The sequence below is a fragment of the Lolium perenne genome, chromosome 4 (assembly GCF_019359855.2).
Source record: "Lolium perenne isolate Kyuss_39 chromosome 4, Kyuss_2.0, whole genome shotgun sequence".
Classification (NCBI taxonomy): Eukaryota; Viridiplantae; Streptophyta; class Magnoliopsida; order Poales; family Poaceae; genus Lolium; species Lolium perenne.
In genome coordinates, this window is record NC_067247.2 from 229,764,146 (window position 1) to 229,770,748 (window position 6,603).

Genomic DNA, 6,603 nt, shown 5'->3' on the forward strand with positions numbered 1-6,603 from the left:
GTTTTGAAATAAATAAATGAAAATGAAGAAAACCTCAAAAATGAAACCCTTCCGCATTGAGTGCTTATAGGTGTACTAGTTGACAGGGAAAATAAGAAACCTGTGATAGGGTAGTAAAAAACAAAATGTCTTCACAAGACGGACTATAGTGTGTATGAAGATTCATGTGCTTTGGTTTTCAATTTTTGATTTTTTTCTGAATGTTTATGCCCATTTGAATCTTGGTCAAATCCTAGGTTTGACCAAGATTTAAGCAAGTTTCAAACACATGAAAATGAAAAGGTAAGCCTGGATCCTTCTTAGTCATCCTAAAATGAAGCTTTTGGGGTTTTTTTGAAATCTCAATGTTTGAAACCCAAAACCACTTCTCTTCATATGGTTGGCTTCATAAGAAAGAGTTTAGGGTTAGGGGTAGATACATGATTTGTCGGGTTTGAATATGTCTAGAACTTGTTTATCAATTTGAATGCTTACTATATATATGACTTAAGAATACTATGTGCTTTGGTTTTTCTTTTCTATTTTTTTTTGATTTTTTTCTGAATTTTTATGCTCATTTGAATCTTGTTGGTCAAATCCTAGGTTTGACCAAGATTTAAACAAACTTAAAACATGAAAATGAAAAGGTAAGCCTGTATCCTTCTTAGTCACTCTAAAATGAAGCTTTTGGTAGGTTTTTGAAATTTCCATGTTTGAAACCCAAAACCATTTCTCTTCATGCTTGACTTCATAAGATAAAGTTTAGGGTTAGGTGTAGATACATGATTTGGCTGGTTTGAATATGTCTAGACCTTGTTTATCAACTTCAATTCTTACTATATGACATAAGAAGACTATGTGCTTTGGTTTTTCATTTTTTTGATTTTTTCTTAATGTTTATGCCCATTTGAATCTAAAGGTGAGAGAACACGTTATAAAGGTTATTCTAACAAAGGTCATGCTTGGAATCTTACCTATGTATTATTGTACATCACAAATGTAAAATGAAAATATGTGCATCGATCTCTATAAACCATAAACCCTAACCCTAACTATATAGAAAAAGGTGAATGTTTATCGGGTTTGAGTTTTTATGCCCATTTGAGTATTGGTCAAATCCTAGGTTTGACCAAGACTTAAGCAAGTTTAGAACACATGCAAATGAAAAGGGTAAGCCTGGATCCTTCTTAGGGTTAGGGCCAGCAGGGTAGATACATGATTTTTCTAGTTTGAATATGTCTAGACCATGTTTATCAACTTGAGTGCTCATGCATTATATGACATAAAAAGGCTATGTGCGTTTTTTTATTTTTTATACCCATTTGAATCTCGTTCAAATCCTAGTTTTGATCAGGATTTATACAAGTTTAAGACATGAAAATGAAAAGGTAAGCCTGGATCCTTCTTAGCCATTCTAAAAATGAAGCTTTTGGGGTGTTCTTGAAATCTCAATGTTTAAACCCAAAACCACTTCTCTTCACGGTTGACTTCATAAGACAGAGTTTAGGGTTAGGAGTAGATACATGATTTGTCGGGTTTGAATATGTCTAGACCTTGTTTATCATCTTGAATGCTTACTATATATATGACGTAAGAAGACTATGTGCTTTGGTTTTTTTTTCTGAATTATTATGCTCATTTGAATCTTGTTGGTCAAATCCTAGGTTTGACCAAGATTTAAACAAACTTGAAACATGAAAATTAAAAGTTAAGCCTGGATCCTTTCCTAGTCACTCTAAAATTAAGCTTTTGGGAAGTTTTTGAAATTTCCATGTTTGAAACCCAAAACCACTTCTCTTCATGCTTGACTTCATAAGACAGAGTTAAGGGTTAGGGGTAGATACATGCTTTTTCTATTTTGAATATGTCTAGACCTTGTTTATCAACTTGAATGCTTATTTTATATGACATAAGAAGGCTATGTGCTTTGGTTTTTCATTTTTCTGGTTTTTTTAATTTTATGCCCATTTGAATCTTGGTCAAATACTAGCTAGGTTTGACCAAGATTTAAACAATTTAAAAACATGAAAATGAAAAGGCAAGCCTGGATCTTTTGTAGTCACTCTAAAATGAAGCTCGTGGGAGGTTCTTGAAATTTCCATGTTTGAAACCAATACGACTTCTCTTCATGCTAGACTTCATAAGATCGACCGAGAGTTTATGGTTAGGGGGTAGATACATGATTTGTCTGGTTTGAACACATGTTTAAACCTTGTTTATCAACTTGAATGCTTACTATCTATATGACATAAGAAGCTAGACTATGTGCTTTTGTTTTTCATTCTTCTAATTTTTTTGAATTTTATGCCCATTTGAATCTTGGTCAAATCCTAGGTTTGACCAGGATTTAAACAAGTTTAAAATATGAAAACGAAAAGGTAAGCCTGGATCCTTCTTAGTCACTCTAAAATGAAGCAGCTTTTGGGGGGTTCGATCTTGAAATCTCAATATAATGTTTGTAACCCAAAACCACTTCTCTTCATGCTTGACTTCATAAGACAGAGTTAAGGGTTAGGGGTAGATCGATACATGCTTTTTTCTGTTTTGAATATGTCTAGACCTTGTTGATCAACTTGAATTCTTACTTTATGACATAAGAAGGCTATGTGCTTTGGTTTTTCATTTTTCTGATTTTTTTGAATTTTATGCCCATTTGAATCTTGGTCAAATACTAGCTAGGTTTGACCAAGATTTAAACAAGTTTAAAACATGAAAATGAAAAGGTAAGCCTCGGTCCTTCTTAGTCACTCTAAAATGAAGCTTTTGGGAGGTTTTTGAAAATTCCATGGTTGAAACCCAAAACCACTTCTCTTCATGCCTTACTTCATAAGACATAGTTTAGGGTCGTTAGGGAGTAGATACATGATTTGTCTGGTTTCAATATGTCTAGACCTTGTTTATCATCTTGAGTGCTTACTATATGACATAAGAAGACTATGTGCATTGGTTTTTCATTTTTTCCGTTTTTTTATTTTCCTGCCCATTTGAATCTTGGTGAAATCCTAGGTTTGAGCAAGATTTAAACAAGTTTAACACGTGTAAACGAATAAGTAAGCATGGATCCTTCTTAGTCACTCCAAAATGTACCAATTGATAGATGTGTTAACTTTGCTTCATGGAAAAATTAATGTCATGTAAATGAGTTAACTTGGATTTCCTACCCTTTAGTCCATAGGTAACTTTGTTCTAATGCACTATAATAATCAACTGAGTTTTTACACAACAGGTCTGTCACTTACGTGTGGTGCCCATGCGTGAGGTCCCACACTTCAGTGAGCACAAGTCACGTGCAGTAGGTACGCAAACTCCCAGCCATCTTCTTTGTCAAGAGAAGACGCATCAGGATGCGTATTGGAAGTCTCTGGGTCCTTCAGGATCCTTCGGTTGTCCCTCTCACAAAAAAAAAACCTCTCTCATTCTCGGCCTCGCTTGACTCGCTCGCTCGCTCGCACCTCCTGCTCACTGACAAAACCTGCACAACAGTCAACATCATCACCCAAAAAAGGGGAGACACCATAATGCACTCCCTTCTTCACTCCTTCCGAGTGATCCCTCTTTTTCCTTCGAGTTTCACTCGACGGGCAAACACACATGTGCTGCATAGTAGTAATAAAAAAGTAGAAAAATCGACCTACGAATCTATGATTAAATAGGTTAATCTAGGGTTTTGCCCACTACTACAGATCAAATTCAAAAATATCCAACTGCTGGTTCGATTTTGGGCTACTAATGTGCGTTGGTTTTTTATTTTTTATTTTTTTCTGAATGTTTATGCCCATTTGAATCTTGGTCAAATCCTATGTTTGACCAAGATTTAAACACGCATAAACATGAAAATGAAAAGGTAAGCTTCGATCCTTTTTAGTCACTCTAAAATTAAGCTTTTGGGATGTTTTTGAAATTTCCATGTTTGAAACCCAAAACCACTTATCTTCATGCCTGACTTCATAAGACAGAGTTAAGGGTTAGGGGGTAGATACATGCTTTTTCTATTTTGAATATGTCTACACCTTGTTCATCAACTTGAAGGCTTACTATATATATATGACATAAGAAGGCTATGTGCTTTAGTTTTTCATTTTTTTATGTTTTTTGAATTTTTATGCCCATTTGAATCTTGGTCAAATCCTAGGTTTGACCAAGATTTAAACAAGATTAAAACATGAAAATGAAAAGGTAAGCCTGAATCCTTCTTAATTAGTCACTCTAAAATGAAGCTTTGGGGGGGGGGGGGTCTAGAAATTTCCATGTTTGAAACCCAAAACCATTTCTCTTCATGCTTGACTTCATAAGACAAATCTAGTTTAGGGTTAGGGGTAGATACATGATTTGTCGGGTTTGAATATGTCTACACATGCTTGTTTATCAACTTGAATGCTTACTATATGACATAAGAAGACTATATGTGCGTTCGTTTCTTATTTTTAAATTTTTTCTGAATGTTTATGCCCATTTGAATCTTGGTCAATCCTATGTTTGACCAAGATTTAAACAAGTTAATTTAAAACATGAAAATGAAAAGGTAAGCATTGAACCTTCTTAGTCACTCTAAGATGAAGTTTTTGGGAGGTTATTGAAATTTCCATGTTTGAAACCCAAAACCACTTCTCTTCATGTTTGACTTCATAAGACAGATCGAGTTTAGGGTTAGGGACATGGTAGATACATGATTTTTCTTGTTTTAATATGTCTAGACCATGTTTATCAACTTGAATGCTCATTATATGACATAAAAAGGCTATGTGCTTTGGTTTTACATTTTCTGGTTTTTTGAATTTTTATGCCCATTGAATCTTGGTTAAATCCTAGGTTTGACCAAGATTTAAACAAGTTTAAAACATGAAAATGAAAAGGTAAGTCTGGATCCTTCTTAGTCATTCAAAAGTGAAGCTTTTGGGGGTTCTTGAAATCTCAATGTTTGAAACCCAAAACCACTTCTCTTCATGGTTGACTTCATAAGACAGAGTGTTTAGGGTTAGGGGGTAGATCGATACATGATTTGTCGGGTTTGAATATGTCTAGACATGCTTGTTTATCAACTTGAATGCTTACTATATGACATAAGAAGACTATATGTGCGTTGTATTTTCATTTTTTTGTTTTTTTCTGAATTAATGTTTATGCCCATTTGAATCTTGTCAAATCCTAGGTTTGACCAAGATTTAAACAAGTTTAAAACATAAAATGAAAAGGTAAGCCTGGATCCTTCTTAGTCATTCTAGAATGAAGCTTTTGGGGGGTTCTTGAAATCTCAATGTTTGAAACCCAAAACCACTTCTCTTCATGGTTGACTTCATAAGACAGAGTTTAGGGTGTTAGGGGTAGATACATGATTTGTCGGGTTAATTTGAATATGTCTAGACATGCATGCTTATTTATCAACTTGAATGCTTACTATATGACATAAGAAGACTATATGTGTGTTGGTCAAATCCTATGTTTGACCAAGATTTAAACAAGCATATAAATCCTGAAAATGAAAAGGTAATTAAGCTTGGATCCTTCTTATTCACTCTAAAATTAAGCTTTTGGCGGGAAGTTTTTGAAATTTCCATGTTTGAAACCCAAAACCACTTCTCTTCATGCTTGACTTCATAAGACATATATAGTTAAGGGCCAGGGGTAGATACATGCTTTTTCTATTTTAATATGTCTAGACCTTGTTCATATCGATCAACTTGAATGCTTACTATATATATATGACATAAGAAGGCTATGTGCTTTGGTTTTCATTTTTTGATTTTTTCTGAATGTTTATGCCCATTTGAATCTTGGTCAAGTCCTAGGTTTGACCAAGATTTTAGCAAGTTTAAAACACATGAAAATGAAAAGGCAAGCCTGGATCCTTCTTAGTCATTCTAAAATGAAGCTTTTGGGGGGGGTCGATCTTGAAATCTCAATATAATGTTTGTAACCCAAAACCACTTCTCTTCATGCTTGACTTCATAAGACAAAGTTAAGGGTTAGGGGTAGATCGATACATGCTTTTTTCTGATTTGAATATGTCTAGACCTTGTTGATCAACTTGAATTCTTACTATATATGACATAAGAAGGCTATGTGCTTTGGTTTTCATTTTCTGTTTTTTTTATATTTTATGCCCATTTGAATCTTGGTTGAATACTAGCTAGGTTTGATCGACCAAGATTTAAACAATTTTAAAACATGAAAATGAAAAGGCAAGCATGGATCTTTTTTAGTCACTCTAAAATGAAGCTTTTGGGAGGTTCTTGAAATTTCCATGTTTGAAACCAATAGACTTCGTAAGATCGACCGACTTTATGGTTAGGGGGTAGATACATGCTTTTTCTATTTTGAATATGCCTAGAACTTGTTCATCAATTTGAAATTTCCATGTTTGAAACCCAAAACCCCACTTCTCTTCATGCTTGACTCCATAATACAAAGTTTAAGGTTAGGGCCAGGGTAGATACATGATTTTTCTAGTTTGAATATGTCTAGACCATGTTTATCAACTTGAGTGCTCATGCATTATATGACATAAAAAGGCTATGTGCGTTTTTTTATTTTTTTATACCCATTTGAATCTCGTTCAAATCCTAGTTTTGACCAGGATTTAAACAAGTTTAAAACATGAAAATGAAAAGGTAAGCCTGTATCCTT